The sequence below is a fragment of the Hyperolius riggenbachi genome, chromosome 2 (genome assembly GCF_040937935.1).
Source record: "Hyperolius riggenbachi isolate aHypRig1 chromosome 2, aHypRig1.pri, whole genome shotgun sequence".
Lineage (NCBI taxonomy): Eukaryota > Metazoa > Chordata > Amphibia > Anura > Hyperoliidae > Hyperolius > Hyperolius riggenbachi.
The window spans coordinates 27,565,796-27,583,245 of record NC_090647.1 but is presented as its reverse complement, the minus strand read 5'-3'; positions in this window follow the sequence as shown (position 1 = coordinate 27,583,245).

Below are 17,450 nucleotides of genomic sequence, written 5' to 3'. Positions count from 1 at the left end.
CCAGGAGGTGGTAAAGGGTGGTAAGGCACATTAACGATGGTTCTTAGCCAGTTCATGTCCCCCTCTCGCCGACAACAGGGGCCAGGAACTCGCCTTCCACCCACGCCTGGTTCATCTTGAGAAACGTCAGTCTGTCCACAGACTTGTGAGACAGACGTGAGCGTTTCTCGGTGACCACGCCACCAGCTGCACTGAAGCAGCGCTCGGACAGCACGCTGGAAGGGGGGCAGGACAGCACTTCCAGGGCGTACTGCGCCAGCTCGCTCCAGATCTCCAGGCGCTTGACCCAATACTCCATGGGATCAACAGGGGCATCGCTGTCAAGCCCGCTGTAGGACCCCATGTAGTCAGCCACCATGCAGGTCAGGCGCTGGCTGTGACCGGAGGAGGATGCTGCTGCATCATGCACCTCCTCTCTAGTCACTGCTGCCGGAGCCTCTACAGTCCTGTAGAGCTCGTGGCTGAGAGACAGCAGGTCTGTGGGGCGCTTGCTGCTGGATGCAGGCACCTGCTGCTGCCTCTGTGCTGGCTGCTGGACAGTGGGGGTGGAAGGCTGGGGGAAGGCTTCCTCCAAGCGCTCAACAAGGGCCTGCTGCAAGCTCCTTATTTGTTGCGCTGGGTCTCCTCCTGCAGGCGGCAGGAACTGGCTCAACTTCCCCTTGAGGCGTGGGTCCAACATCATGCTGATCCAGATGTCCTCCCTCTGCTTCATCTGGATCACCCTGGGGTCCTTGCGCAGGCACGCCAGCATGTGCGCTGCCATTGGGAAGAGGCGGGCCACGTCTGCTGGCACATCGATGGCAGTGCTGTCCTCCTCATCCTCCTCCTCTGCCGCCTCATCCTCTCTCCACCCCCGCACCAACTCAGCTGCGCTGTGCTGATCCCCCTCATCAGCAGCAAGGTCAGGGACCTCCACCAAGTCCTCCTCCTCCTCCCCCTCAGAGGTGGACTGTGCAGCTGCTTGCCGCTCCTGCTGGTCCAAGGCTGCCACTCCCTGTTCCAGCAAAGCATCGAGGGCCCTGTTCAGCAGACAAACCAGGGGCACCCACTCGCAGACCATAGCATGGTCCCTGCTCACCATGTTAGTGGCCTGCAGAAAGGGAGCCAGCACTAAGCACACCTGCTGCATGTGCCTCCAGTCATCATCGGGGACGATGGACGGGATGTTGCTGGTCTTGTCCCTTCTCCGAGCGGCGGAAACAGTGGCCAGGGCAAGGTACTGGTTGACAGCGTGCTTCTGTTCAACCAGACGCTCCAACATCGCCAGGGTGGAGTTCCAGCGAGTCGGAACGTCAAGGATCAGCCGATGGCGTGGCAGCTCCAGCTCCTTTTGCACGTCTTCCAGGCTCGCACAGGCTGCAGCCGAGCGCCGGAAGTGACGCACAACGTTCCTTGCCGTTTCCAGCAGTTCGCCCATCCCCTGGTAGGTGCGCAAGAACTTTTGCACCACCAGGTTCAGCACGTGGGCAAGACAGGGGATGTGGGTCAGGTTTCCCCTGTCTATTGCGGCAACCAGATTGGCCCCATTGTCGGCCACCACCTCTCCGACTCTGAGGCCTCTGGGGGTCAGCCAAATCCTCTCCTGCTCCTGGAGTTTGGCCAACACATGGGTTGCCGTCAGCTTGGTCTTCCCAAGGCTGACCAAGTGCAGCAGCGCTTGGCAGTGGCGGGCCTTCACGCTGCTGCTGAGACGGGGGGTTTGGCCAGGTGTGCCGGAGGATGGCAGAGGATCGGAGGAACCTGCTGCAGTTCCCCTGACCCTGCGGGGGGGCACCACCCACTGTGTTGCTGCTGCTGTGCCCGCTGCTGCTCTCCCATCCTCACCCCCTTCCACCAAGCTGACCCAGTGGACAGTGAAAGACAGGTAGCGGCCTGTCCCGAAGCGGCTGCTCCAGGAGTCCATGGTGACGTGGACCCTTTCACCAACCGCGTGCTCCAGCCCTCGCTCCACATTGGCCATCACAAAGCGGTGCAGTGCAGGAATGGCCTTGCGGGCGAAGAAGTGTCTGCTTGGGAGCTGCCAGTCTGGAGCTGCACAAGCAAGCAGCGCCCGCATGTCGCTCCCCTCCTGCACGAGCGTGTATGGCAGGAGTTGGGAGCACATGGCCCGTGCCAGCAAGCCGTTCAGCTGCCGCACGCGACGGCTGCTGGGAGGCAGAGCCCTAACCACCCCCTGGAAGGACTCGCTCAAAAGGCTCTGGCGTGGCCTTTTGCTGGCACGGGAATCAGCAGACACAGCAGAGGAGGCCACTGAGGACTGGCTGCCAGAACAGGCCTCAGTGTCGGCGGCAGGAGTTGCAGAGGGGGGAGGAGCAGTGCGTTTCCGCACTCCTGCTGGTGCTGCTGGAGGAGCAGGAGGGCGGGTGGCTGCTGTTGCTGCTGCTGCTGCTGCTGAAGGCTGTGCAGTGATGGGTGTGGTGCCACTGCCAGCACCAGAGACTTCAGCCTCTGGAACTCCTCATGCTGGTGGAAATGTTTCGCAGAAAGGTGGTTGATGAGCGAGCTGGTGCTGAACTTTAAGGGGTCTGCACCTCTGCTCAACTTCCGCTGACAGTGGTTGCAAGTGGCGTACTTGCTGTACACTGTGGGCATGGTGAAAAAACGCCAGATTGGTGACAAAAACAACCCCCACGGCATGGAACCGCTGCTGCCTGTCTCCCTGTGGTGGTTGGGGGGGGGCTTGGGTGCGGCTGGTGGTGGTACTGGCAGATGCTGCTGCTGCTGCTGCTGAGCCTGAGACACCAGCAGGATGTGGGACCTGCCTACTGCTGCCAATGCTTGCAATGATGCGCCTCCTTGCAAGGCCCACAAGCGCATCCTCCTCCTCCTCCTCAGAGCTGCTGAGGACGACATCCCCTGGAGGTGGTGGCACCCAGTCTCTGTCTGTCGCCGTGTCATCATCATCCTCCCCCTCCTGAAACATGTCCTGCTGGGATGATGACCCCCCAAACTCCTCTCCTGATGCATGGATGGGCTGCTTGACTGTCGCCACAGTCTTGCTGTCCAATCCCTCATCCCCCAAAGTGCCCATCAGCATCTCCTCCTCCAAATCGCCAACAACAGCAGACAATACCCTGATGGTGCCTGGGGTAAAAATACTGCTGAGTGACAGGTCGCCAACTTGTGACGGTGAACTGGCCTCCTCCTCAGGCCCTGCTGGGCGGCTGCTGCGAACAGGGGTGGTGGTGGTGGTGAGGGTGGAGGCCTCGGATGCAGGGCTGATGGCGGGCTGCTCATCCTCCGTCATCAGTTGCACCACAGTGTCTGCATCCTTTTCCTCAATGGGACGTTTCCGACCCGGCTGGAGGAAAATCGGAGCAGGTGCTACACGCTGCTGCTGCTGTGTCTCTGCAGCGTGAGTTGCAGATGCTCCTGCTGGGCGGCGCCCAAGGCGTCCGCGGCCAGTGGCTATGGGAGGAATGTTAGCCACTGACACTGCTGCTGCTGCGGAACCGTGCATGGTGGCGCGGCCGCGGCTTGCCACAATGCTGCTCCCTCTCCTCCTGATTCCCTTGCTGCCCTTCCCCTTGCCCAAACCGCGCTGGCTGCCACTTCCAGACATCTTCGATGTTTTGGGCGTAAACACAAACGTTTTTGAAAAGGGCGGGAGAAGAGTGGGGTACTTTAATGGAGTGGGTTGGTGGGTGAGGTGACTGAGTGAGTGTCCCGACTCCCTAGTACAGTAAGTAAGTAGTAACAGTCAGGAAGTACAACTAGCAGCAGTTACAATAATCAGTAGCAATCACAAGGAAATAGAGTGTGTGTACACTACAGACAGTGAGTGCACGCACGCGCAAACACGCGCAGGAGCTGGCCTATGAACAGAGAGTGAGTGAGTGTCCCTAGTACAGTAAGTAAGTAGTAACAGTCAGGAAGTACAACTAGCAGCAGTTACAATAATCAGTAGTAATCACAAGGAAATAGAGTGTGTGTACACTACAGACAGTGAGTGCACGCACGCGCAAACACGCGCAGGAGCTGGCCTATGAACAGAGAGTGAGTGAGTGTCCCTAGTACAGTAAGTAAGTAGTAACAGTCAGGAAGTACAACTAGCAGCAGTTACAATAATCAGTAGTAATCACAAGGAAATAGAGTGTGTGTACACTACAGACAGTGAGTGCACGCACGCGCAAACACGCGCAGGAGCTGGCCTATGAACAGAGAGTGAGTGAGTGTCCCTAGTACAGTAAGTAAGTAGTAACAGTCAGGAAGTACAACTAGCAGCAGTTACAATAATCAGTAGTAATCACAAGGAAATAGAGTGTGTGTACACTACAGACAGTGAGTGCACGCACGCGCAAACACGCGCAGGAGCTGGCCTATGAACAGAGAGTGAGTGAGTGTCCCTAGTACCGTAAGTAAGTAGTAACAGTCAGGAAGTACAACTAGCAGCAGTTACAATAATCAGTAGTAATCACAAGGAAATAGAGTGTGTGTACCCTACAGACAGTGAGTGCACGCACACGCAAACACGCGCAGGAGCTGGCCTATGAACAGAGAGTGAGTGAGTGAGTGTCCCTAGTACCGTAAGTAAGTAGTAACAGTCAGGAAGTACAACTAGCAGCAGTTACAATAATCAGTAGTAATCACAAGGAAATAGAGTGTGTGTACACTACAGACAGTGAGTGCACGCACGCGCAAACACGCGCAGGAGCTGGCCTATGAACAGAGAGTGAGTGAGTGTCCCTAGTACAGTAAGTAAGTAGTAACAGTCAGGAAGTACAACTAGCAGCAGTTACAATAATCAGTAGTAATCACAAGGAAATAGAGTGTGTGTACACTACAGACAGTGAGTGCACGCACGCGCAAACACGCGCAGGAGCTGGCCTATGAACAGAGAGTGAGTGAGTGTCCCTAGTACCGTAAGTAAGTAGTAACAGTCAGGAAGTACAACTAGCAGCAGTTACAATAATCAGTAGTAATCACAAGGAAATAGAGTGTGTGTACACTACAGACAGTGAGTGCACGCACGCGCAAACATGCGCAGGAGCTGGCCTATGAACAGAGAGTGAGTGAGTGAGTGTCCCTAGTACAGTAAGTAAGTAGTAACAGTCAGGAAGTACAACTAGCAGCAGTTACAATAATCAGTAGTAATCACAAGGAAATAGAGTGTGTGTACACTACAGACAGTGAGTGCACGCACGCGCAAACACGCGCAGGAGCTGGCCTATGAACAGTGACTGAGTGAGTGTCCCTACTACAGTAAGTAAGTAGTAACTGTCAGGAAGTAGAATTTACAATAATCAATCAGTAATCAGAAGGAAATAGAGTGTGTGTACAGTACACAGACAGTGAGTGCACACACACACGCAGGAGTCCGAGCTAGTAGCCTAGTATGAACAGTGACAGTGAGTGTCCTAGTACAGTTACAGTAGTATATAACTACAATACAAAATACAATCACTAAGTAGTAAAGGGACAGCAGAAATACTGTCTAATACTATCTAATACTGTCTAATACTGTCTAATACTAATGAGAAATAAACTAACAGAGGACAGGAGGACAGCTGCCCACACAGGCAGGCCCTGAGGCCTAAAGCTGTAAGCCTGCAGCAGCTGGCCTGTCTCTATGTAACACAAAAGCTACTAACTAAAATACAATGTCTATCTAACTAACAACAATATAGGTGTGTATAGGAGGTGTATGTGAGCAAAAACGCTAGGTAAATGACCACAATAAAGCTCTTGCTAAGCCAAAGCACAAAGGAGCAACTCTCTCTCTATGCAAGTCTCAGGCAAGGACGGAGAAACGGAACATGGCGGCCGCTATTTATAGGGTAGGGGCTGGCCAGGGTCCCCCTCTGTGATTGGCTGCCGTCAGAGGGCCTGGGAGCCCTCTGATTGGCTCTAAGGACATCAATCTGGGCTATGACGCTATTCGAGCTCGGTATTCGAGCTCGAATAGCGCCGTTTGCTCGAATAGCTCGAATAGTGAATGGGCTATTCGCGTTTACTCGAATAGCCCATTCGAATAGCTGCAGCTATTCGGAGCTCGAATACCGAGCTCGAATAGCTGAAAAAGAGCTCGAATATTCGAGCTACTCGAATATTCGAGCTCTGCTGAGCACCACTGCAGGGAAGAACAGATGTAAATAATGCACTGGCGAATTGATAAGGGGGGGGTCTGAGGGCAATCTGAGCGTGTAGGCGGGTGATTGGGTGCCCACAAGGGGCAGATTAGGGTCTGATCTGATGGGTAACAGTGACAGGTGGTGATAGGGGGTGATTGATGGGTGATTGATGGGTAATTAGTGGGTATTTAGGGTAGAGAACAGATGTAAACAATGCACTTGGGAGGTGATCTGACATCGGATCTGCGGGCGATCTATTGGTGTGGGTGGGTGATCAGATTGCCCACAAGGGGCAGGTTAGGGGCTGATTGATGGGTGGCAGTGACAGGGGGTGATTAATGGGTGACAGTGACAGGGGGTGATTAATGGGTGACAGTGACAGAAGGTGATTGACAGGTGATTGACAGGTGATCAGTGGGTTATTACAGGGAAGAACAGATGTAAATAATGCACTGGCGAATTGATAAGGGGGGTCTGAGGGCAATCTGAGCGTGTAGGCGGGTGATTGGGTGCCCGCAAGGGGCAGATTGCCCGCAAGGGGAAATTGATTGCCAATCGATTGGCCGATCGATCGCTTTGCGGGCCGATTTCGATTTGATCGATCTGACAGGATGAAAAATCTAGGTCGATCTTCTGCTGCCAGCAGATCGTTGGCCCATAGAGTTGCATTGGATCTAATGGTCCAATAATGCATTTAGACTGATTTCCAATAGATTTCATTTTGAAATCTGTTGGAGATCTGTTCCTAGTGCGTGGCACACATCAGATAGATTCCTGTCAGATTCCGACCTGACAGGCATCTGACAGAAATCTATCTGATGGTCGAATCTGCTGCAAATCTATAAGTGTATTAAGATTGGCAAACATTCCTTCCTATCTGTCTGATTGTCTGTCCTTGTCTATTCAGTGTGGTGGACATCAGATGCTCATCGCTGCACCGCACTGAGCAACCTTTATATTTTGTTCAGAGCTGCAGTTGCTCTGAGCAATCTTGCTCTCTAGTCTATAGCTCCTCTACAGTTAACAGCTGCCTGCTCACTACCTTGCTTATCTTCATATATCCTGCTGCGATCTGTGTAGTCTCCTCCACAAGTGCACCCTGCACTGTTACCTGATATTACTCAGTCTTCTTGTCTTGCCTAGTGGTTCTGGTAGTACTCCTATCTTCCCGGCCTCAGCCTCTATACTTTGCGCATTAAGGCCTGGGTGTAACTGAAATCGGGTAGGTGCTGTCTCGTCAAATCCCATTCAAGTGGGGATACTCCACATAGGGCGAAGGCTGTGGAGGTAGATTAGGGTATAGAGGCTGACGGAAAACAAGATATCGGCCAGGCCTTACAGGTAGTAAGGAATCTATATAGCAGTTTTCTTGAAATTAGTCAAGACATTTTTGAGTGATGGTGTCACATACACACACACATATAGTAGTACGCGTGCCGTTTTTCAACTATAGGCGCAGTCTGCACTATTGCATCGTCCTTCTCTGCCCCCATATCCAGGAAGTTCACCGACAGAGCCTAGAGTGCAGTTGGAACGCAGGTGGTCGGTCGTCACTGCCAGCTAGCGTGGAGGAAGACGGATGCTGCGCTTTCCGCACGAGATGGTTTTGTATGCAGTTTGCAGCCGCTGACACCAGAGATCCTTGCCACACAGTCAGAGTGGGACCGGACCATAACTTAGAAGGTGACATTCTAACTTTGTACATTGGATGCAGGTACTGTACTGTCATTTACATTTTTACCACAACAGTGGATTATTCCCTGTTGAGTCTACTTACAATGTGGAAGCTGTAGCTTAGACACAATAGGTAAGCTGACAATGGGTTTAGCTGATTAAGCACAGGGGGATTGACATCTAATGTAGATATGACTGTCTATGAAGGGGCTTTGGCAGATTACATTGTTACCTAAAGAGAAGCATTTTCTGGGTGCATTTGAAAGTTTTAAGACCTGAAGCATGGTAGACAAGGGGCTCGACTAACTAAAGCATTATAACTGCTATCACAGTAGTTATCACGCGATCTGCCGTGCGCAAAGGTTTGCACGCGTAAAGGGTTACGTCACATGATAAGTGAAGGTTTGCGTTTCACGTGAAACCTTTGCTTATCACGCGAAGTAATCCTTTACGTATGCAAACCTTTGCGTTAGGCAGATCGTGTGATAACTGCTGTGATAGCAGTTATAATGCTTTAGTGAATCAAGCCCAAGGTGTGAAAGAGATTTCCAAAGGAGAGGTGAAGCTTGCAAAAAGTCCTGGATGCACAAGTGAACAGATGTGTCCAAAGTTGAGGATTGGTGTGTAACGATCAGACCGTTATAACGAACGTTACATCACTTAAAGCAACTATTGCGCATGCGCAAAAGAATGAAAAGTTCCATGAATTAATAGTGAAATGTGCATGTCAAGCCTAGTACGAACGACCGTTTCCAACGATGTACTACTTTTGCAAATGATCGTCGTTGGAAAAAATCCGCCAAGCTAGATGGTTCGTTTTTTAATGATCTAGCTCGTCCGTCGTTTGACTTAATGGTCGTTGGCTGCTTTTTTTAAAACGATCGTCGTTTTAAACAATCGGGGAACGATCATTTCAAACGACTATAGTCACATGTGTGTACGCACTTTTAGATATTGCAGTGGTCAAGGTGGGATATGATTTTAGGGATGATAATAATAGACAGTTCTTTAGAAAATTATTTCCACTCTACTGTATAACTTACGTTTAGGGATGGTTAATGCGATGCAAATAATTTTGAGTTTATGCAGCATTATGCAAATTTGGTATGCAGCTTAAAAATGAACCAATTGAGTTTTACGTCAGCAGGAATTGATTGGTCCATTTTCAAGCTGCATACATTTGCATACAGAATTTGCATAATGCTGCACCAACTCGAAATGATTCACATTTCTTTGATAATGTTCTACTTACGTTATCCTGTTATGATGGCAACCATTTTTAACAGCCTCACTAATTTTTAAGACAAGTTTTAGAACCATGGCTGGCCTTGTCCATGAAAAATACCTCATAGATAGGCTAGCTGGGAACCAATGAGGTCACTCAAAAGTTCATGGTGATGTGATTATATTTCAGGTGACTACTTTGTCTCAGAATCACCTTTACAGAAGTTTAGCTTACACATGTTATAAATTATTTTTACTTTTAGAGATTCTGTCCTGATGCCATACACTATGGGGTTCACAATAACTGATGTGAGAAGGCCCATCATAGAAAGTAACACGTGGATTGTAACTGGAAGGTTTAGTCCATTCAAGCGATATCTTAGAAAGACAAATGAAGCAGCTGTCATGAAGACTGAAAATGTGATCATGTGGCTCGCCAAAGTATGGATGGCTTTCAGGCAAGCTGCTCGGGACATTTTGAGGCAAATTAACAATGTTTTTATGTAGCAATATACACTAATCAGAAGGGTACCAACAATGACTAATAGTATTTGAATAACTCCAAAGAGCCTATTGACCATGGCAGAGTCCCCACAAGCCAGTGTGACAAGGGACATGTTGTCACAAAAAATATTATTGATATTAAACCCACAAAACTGGAGGTTTGCTGTCATGATCACTGGAACTATTACAAGCGCAAAGACTAAAATCCAGATGCCTGTGATATAGTTTGCAGCTTTCGTATTTGTCATTAAGGTGGGGTATCTCAATGGGTGGCCTACAGCCAAATACCGGTCAAACGCCATGGCAGTGAAGGTGAATATTTCCACAGCTAAAAAACTCTGAGCGCAGAATGTTTGAGTTAGACATTCAGAGAAGGAGATGGTTGAGGATGCAGTCAGCAAGCTAATTATATACCGAGGGAAAATCACTGTGTTTCCAAAAATTCCATTAAGAATTAAGTTGCATATAAATATGTACATAGGCTCATGAAGGCTCTCCTCGACCCATATGACATAAACTATTAGACAACATAATAGCATAGTGATCACATAGAGGCCAAAAGCTAAAACAAAACATACATATCGGTATCTTTCCATTTCTAAGAGTCCAAGAAAAACAAAATATGTCCCCAGTTTAGTTGTATTTTCCATCTGAAATTAACTTTCATTCTCAACATTTTAAATGTATTGTCATGATATTTTTTTTTCATTTATAAATGGTGTTGTACTGCTTAAAAAATAAATAAATATATATATATATATATATATATATATATATATATATATATATATATATATATATATATATATATATATATATATATATGGCCTTTAGCACGTTATTGATGCTGTACACCTGGTGGGATGGGAGAACTGCGCTACCCTAACCTCGAGATCCTTTTATAAACCTATTTCATGGATTATCCCAAAGGGGTTTATTCTCCTAAGGTTTTTTATCATCATTAAAATTAACTAGAACGGTTCTGAAACCGTTTTAAAGGTAAATGTAAATTTAAACCCTTTTTTTTATTTATTTTTTTTTGCTTCTACTACCTCTATTACCACAAAAGTAAAAGTAGTAGTATCAGTCTTTGCATGAATGCTAATCATACTTATTTAGCAATAAAGGTAATACATTCAAAAATGAATATGTAAAATATCACTTTATACTTCGAGTAATAGGACCGCTGGATTTTCTATGATCTGTGCTGGGTGGGCTCTTCAGATCGTGTTGCAGGCAGGGCGATCAGACTTCCCGCCTTTTTTCCCCACTAGGGGGCTGTCCTGCTGGGGGGGGTCTGATCGCCGCCGGCTACTTGTGTGTAGCGGGGGGGGGGGCTCCTCAAAGCCCCCCTCCACAGCGATATCCTGCCCTCCCTCTCCTTCCCTCCCTCCCCTCCTCACTATGGGTTGGACAGGACGGCGATCTGTCCTGTACCGCCTCTGATAGGCTTCAGCCTATCAGATGCCGGCAATCCCCGGCCAATCAGAGGCCGGGGAACGCCGATCTCCTTTACGGCGCTGCTGTGACAGCGCCTATCGGCGTTGGCTGGTCATTAAGTGGTTATAGTGAAACTTTAACCAAGGATTGAACTTCATCCCAATCAGTAGCTGATACCCCCTTCCCAGGAGAAATATTTACCTTTTCTTAAATAGATCATCAGGGGGTCTGTATGGCTGATATTGTGATGAACCCCTCCCACAGTGTGATGTCACGACCATGGTCCTGACAGTTAACTGTCTGTGAACCTTGTTGCCTTGTGGGAAATAACATTTTTTCCAACTGACAAGAAAGCAATATCTCCCTCTGTGCTTAGAACTCTCAGTAACAAACATTCCACACAGATCACCTGGCAGAACTAAAGATGTCGCCACAAACACTGACTAAATAATCTATAAATGTATATTGTAAACAATAAAAAAAAAATAATTATGTTATTTTGACTACTGTTCCTCTTTCATTAATTTACTGACTGACTCCATCCTAAAAAATAATATTGTTCCTTGAAAGTTTGTTACCCCAACATCATCAGAACAACCTTAATCTTGATGTAATGACAGATCACAGTTTAGGCCTCGGCTCCATGGTCCTTAACCGCTTCGCATCCAGACCTTGTATTCCCCTTATGGACCAGAGCAGCTGTGACGCTTTAGCCATGTCCCTATTTAAAGAGCCATAACTTTATCCCTACTCACGACACCTAAATAAGAAAAAGACACCGAGAGCCCAATACGGTGTAGTATGCTCAGAACAATAGTGAATAATGTAATGTGAGAAGGTTATACTCACAAACAAGGGTTACCTCTGAGGCAAACACTGTGAGACCTGTCCTCACTCAGGGTTAAGAAGTCGCTCTCTGCAGATAGAAGAAAGGTAGGGGTGGGTCCCCCTTCCACCAAGGATGTACACTATAATGACTTTGGTGAACAGAGGCGCCAGCAGAATAAAAACAATAATTAAAAGTTTTAAAATATGCTGGGGAGGCAGTTGTGCTACCTGAGAGCTACTGTTTGTCCCCTGTTTTATTGCCTGATGAATCGGGCTTGGTCCTGCGAAACGCGTTGCATCTATTGGGGTACTAATAAAAGTTTTTGTCAGACAAGTAGTCTAGTCTGCTTTCGGAGGTAAGTCCACCACTGCTTCCCCAGCATATTTTAAAACTTTTAATTATTGTTTTTATTCTGCTGGCACCTCTGTTCATCAAAGTCATGACACCTAAATGATCTACATGTTGTTTTTTTCAGGACATAGTAGACTTTCAAAGGGGGTATTTTGACCCAAGAAAAAAAAATTCTATGCATTTTAATGGGAAAATTTGCATTAATCCTCAGGATTCACCAATTCTAGTAAAAATTAAAAAGCGCTACAGTGGATGACAAACATGCCACCAGTATTATGTCCCAAAGGATAGATAGCCAAGTGTGTCCCCAGTATTAGCCCCCCCCAGTATAGCCAAATGTGTCCCCAATATCATCCCCCAGTATAGCCAGATCTGTCCCCCGTATTTGCTAGCCCCCCCATATAGATAGACAGATGCACCCCCTACCGGAATAGGGCCCATTGTTATAGCAAGATGTGTCCCCAGGATCAATGTTCCCCATTGCCCCCAGGATTAGCGCCCCCTCCCCATTATAGCCAAACGTGCCCCCAGTATTAGGTTATGGACCCCAGGACCTTCAGATGTGTCCCCCATTATTAATTCCCCCACCCCTAGTTACCCAGATTTGCTTCTAAATACATTTCAGCCTCCCTTTCAGATGTCTGACCCCCCCCCCCCTCCCACCCTCCATTATGGGTAGCCAGATGTGCCAGATAGATACTGTATCAGTCGAATAAGTGGTTAAATACAGTATAACCACTAAGGTCTCAGCTGATTTTGAATCCATAGCTCTCTTCCGCAGTAAGTGTCTCATGCCTTTACATCACACATGCTTTTTTGACAACTCTTTAAAAAAAAAAAAATAGAAAGAGGGCCGCAGACTAGAATGACAATGATGACAGACCTCAGATGACAAACATTCCCAAATTGTTCACCTGAAAAAAAAAACCTCAATTCATGATCAACAAGAAAACATCTTTATTCTTATCTCAGGAGATTTCAAATGCACCCAAGAAACCTGCCTACCTTTTATTATTATTATTGAATTATAAAGCACCAACATATTCTGTTGCGTGGTACAAAGTAAGAAGCGAACATGGGGTACATAATAATACTGTACAGACAATAGTGTAGACCAATATAAAAGATACATAATCAGTGACAAAATACAGAAATGATACAAAATACAGAATACAGGTAGTCCTCGGTTAACGAACGAGATAGGGACTGTCGGCTCGTTCTTAACCTAAACCTAAACGGGACAGCCACATTTGCCCCATTTTTAATGCAGAGTAGGCGCTGCAGAAGGTAGATAGAGGACATCTCACCTGTTCCACGGCGGTAGACGGTCCCATCGTGCTGCCCGGAAGCTGCACGGCCCGTCCTCTCTCTTCGTCCACCGTCCCCCCGGCAGCTTCACAGGCGTCGCATAATGACGCATTAGGAGGCACCGCCACTAGGGGGATTTTCCTGATTGCGTCATTATGCGACGCATAAAAAGCCGCCGGGGAACAGCCGCCGGAGAGAGAGGATGGGCCGCACAGCTTCCGGGCAGCACGATGGGACCTTCTACCGCCGTGGAACAGGTGAGATGTCCCCTATCTGCCTTCCGCTGTGCCTACTCTGCATTAAAAACGGCAGCAGAAGAGGTAGTCCCCGGCGGCGTGGTGTCATCGTGGCGGGTCGCGGACATTCGTATCGGCGAGTTGTTCGTAAGTCGGGCGTTTGTAAACCCGGGGACTACCTGTACAAAATACAGAATTGTTAATGACAGTGATAAAGGTAACATGATAAATAAAATGCATAATCATTTTCAAGACACAAAAGGAGGATAGAAGTCCTGCCCTTGCGAGCTTTCCACATAGCTGACAATCTTTGCAACTCCTCTTGTTGGAAACCCAGCATCACATCTTTATATGATCTATATGAGAAATGTACCCACTTCTTCTCAAAGGCCTTGTTCACATTAACGTTTGGAGGCAAAAGGATCCGGTGAGCGGATCCGGTCTCCGCTTCACCAGTTCCAGATGGCTCTGTCCGCGGCCCGGTTCACATTAAAAATTAAAAGTGAAAACAGATCTGATCAATGATTAATCAGATCCGTTTTCACTCAATTGCCCCAACAAATACATACCTAATTTTCTGCAGCAGCCGGCGGTAGGGGCTTCCTCTTCTTTCGCTGTGACTACACAGAACGTCATGTGACTAGTCACGACGCGTCATGTAGTCACATGATGCGGAAGAAGACGGAAGCCTCTACTGCCGGCTGCTACAGAAGATTAGGTATGTATAAACCCTCCCTCACCCACCTGCCCAGCTGCTGCACCCTCCCTTACCCTCCCATCGCTCAGATTTGGGTCGGCACATGTCCCCATCCACAATGGAATGGTCCGTTTCTTCACTAGTATGAGGAAACAATCCGTTTTCCATTGCCCCAGTGATGCAGAATTTTTTGTCCAGATCCGTTCCGCTGGGCAGAACGGACCGGAAAATTAGGGCCTGCAGCAATTTTTAGATCCGGGGACCGGAACGTACAGAACATATACGTAACAACAGACGCATGTGAATGGATCCATAGGTTAACATTGGATCCTTTCACATCCGTTCTGTTTGTACAATATACGTTCCAGTTCCGATCCTCAAAAAAACGCTAATGTGAAGTTGTAAACCTGGCCAAAGTCTCCTCCATACGATCTGCCATTCAAGCTACAGCACAAAGAACCTAAGCCACAAAGCCATTTAATGGATGAAAAATCAGACTACCGCCATGGTCTGATTTCAAGGTTATTACTAAAGAAGATATCTTAGAGATTTTCCTAAAGCTTCACCAGACTACCTGCGATTCGGACCCTGGCCTAACAAAGTTAATGTTGAAATGCCCTGACCCAGGGCCGGATTTACCATATGGCACTGTAGGCACGTGCCTACAGGTGCCTAATGATGGAAAGGTGGCTCACTCCACTCCCCCAGCATCTCCCTCCCTCCTTCCCAATGCAAAGTCCTGATGAGAGTTTAAATGAGCAGTTACTCACCGAGCTCTCTGCATTCCACTAGCCAGATCTCCCTTCATTCAGGAGCTACTTAATACTGAGGTTCCTCTAGCTACATAATACTTGGGGGCACCTCCAGCTACTTAATATTGAAGGGTACTCCTGGCTACCTAATACTAAGGGGCACCTGTAGCTACCTAAAATGGGCAAGGGAAGTAAGGGAGAAGTGACAGCTGGGACAGCCAGAACAGTTGTGGTGGAGTTTGATGAAAGTGTGTAGGTCCATGGAAGTCGGAGTCTAAGGTGCCAGGAAATCTGTGCCTATAGGCTCCTATGAGTTAAATCCGGGTCTGCCCCGACCTGTTTAGACCAGCATTTCACAAAACAGTCAACTGTTCCTTACAAGCAGGGAGGTTTCCCACCTTTCTGAAAAAAACAGTCATCAGACTGCTACTCAGCAGCTTTTGACACAGCTGATAATGAAGTCTTGCCTAACAGGCTGGAAGAGATGTGTGGCGTAGATGGCTTAATTCTCCAGTGACTCAACTTCTTCTTGGCTGGCAGAACACAAAGGTTATTCGTGGAGCCTTTCCTGCCCAACGCTGTACCAATAAAATATGGTGCGCACCAGGGCTCGATACTATCCCCTTTGCTGTTCACAATATACATGCTACCACTTGAAAACAAGGTCTGAAATATCAAAGCTATACAATAGATTCTAGAACTGGCCACCCCTCAATTCAATAATAAATCCAGAGAAAAAAAGAAAAATGCACTTTGGAACTCCTTGCCACACCTAATCGGGACATATCCATCCCTGGAATCATCTGAATAGCCATCTATCTGTTCTTGCATTTTTTTAAAATTCTTTACATAAGAGTCAATGTGGAGGTACAAAATGTTGGCTCTTGCTGGTAATTAACTGCACATTCAAATACCAGTAACTTTAATATATATATATATATATATATTTATGTGTGTGTGTATATATATATATATATATATGTATGTATATACAGTGGTGTGAAAAACTATTTGCCCCCTTCCTGATTTCTTATTCTTTTGCATGTTTGTCACACTTAAATGTTTCTGCTCATCAAAAACCGTTAACTATTAGTCAAAGATAACATAATTGAACAGAAAATGCAGTTTTAAATGATGTTTTTTATTATTTAGTGAGAAAAAAACCTCAAAACCTACATGGCCCTGTGTGAAAAAGAAATTGCCCCCTGAACCTAATAACTGGTTGGGCCACCCTTAGCAGCAATAACTGCAATCAAGCATTTGCAATAACTTGCAACGAGTCTTTTACAGCACTCTGGAGGAATTTTGGCCCACTCATCTTTGCAGAATTCTTGTAATTCAGCTTTATTTGAGGGTTTTCTAGCATGAACCGCCTTTTTAAGGTCATGCCACAACATCTCAATAGGATTCGGGTCAGGACTTTGACTAGGCCTCTCCAAAGTCTTCATTTTGTTTTTCTTCAGCCATTCAGAGGTGGATTTGCTGGTGTATTTTGGGTCATTGTCCTGCTGCAGCACCCAAGATCGCTTCAGCTTGAATGGACGAACAGATGGCCGGACATTCTCCTTCAGGATTTTTTGGCAGACAGTAGAATTCATGGTTCCATCTATCACAGCATGCCTTCCAGGTCCTGAAGCAGCAAAACAACCCCAGACCATCACACTACCACCACCATATTTTACTGTTGGTATGATGTTCTTTTCATGAAATGCTGTGTTACTCCTACGCCAGATGTAACGGGACACGCACCTTTCAAAAAGTTCAACTTTTGTCTCGTCGGTCCACAAGGTATTTTCCCAAAAGTCTTGGCAATCATTGAGATGTTTTTTTAGCAAAATTGAGATGAGCCTTAATGTTCTTTTTGCTTAAAAGTGGTTTGCGCCTTGGATATCTTCCATGCAGGCCGTTTTTGCCCAGTCTCTTTCTTATGGTGGAGTCGTGAACACTGACCTTAATTGAGGCAAGGGAGGCCTGCAGTTCTTTAGATGTTGTCCTGAGGTCTTTTGTGGCCTCTCGGATGAGTTTTCTCTGCGCTCTTGGGGTAATTTTGGTCGTCCGGCCACTCCTGGGAAGGTTCATCACTGTTCCATGTGTTTGCCATTTGTGGATAATGGCTCTCACTGTGGTTCGCTAGAGTCCCAAAGCTTTAGAAATGGCTTTATAACCTTTACCAGACTGATAGATTTCAATTACAGTACTTTTGTTCTCATTTGCTCCTGAATTTCTTTGGATCTTGGCATGATGTCTAGCTTTTGAGGTGCTTTTGGTCTACTTCTCTGTGTCAGATAGCTCCTATTTAAGTGATTTCTTGATTGAAACAGGTGTGGCAGCCAGTAATCAGGCCTGGGGGTGACTACAGAAATT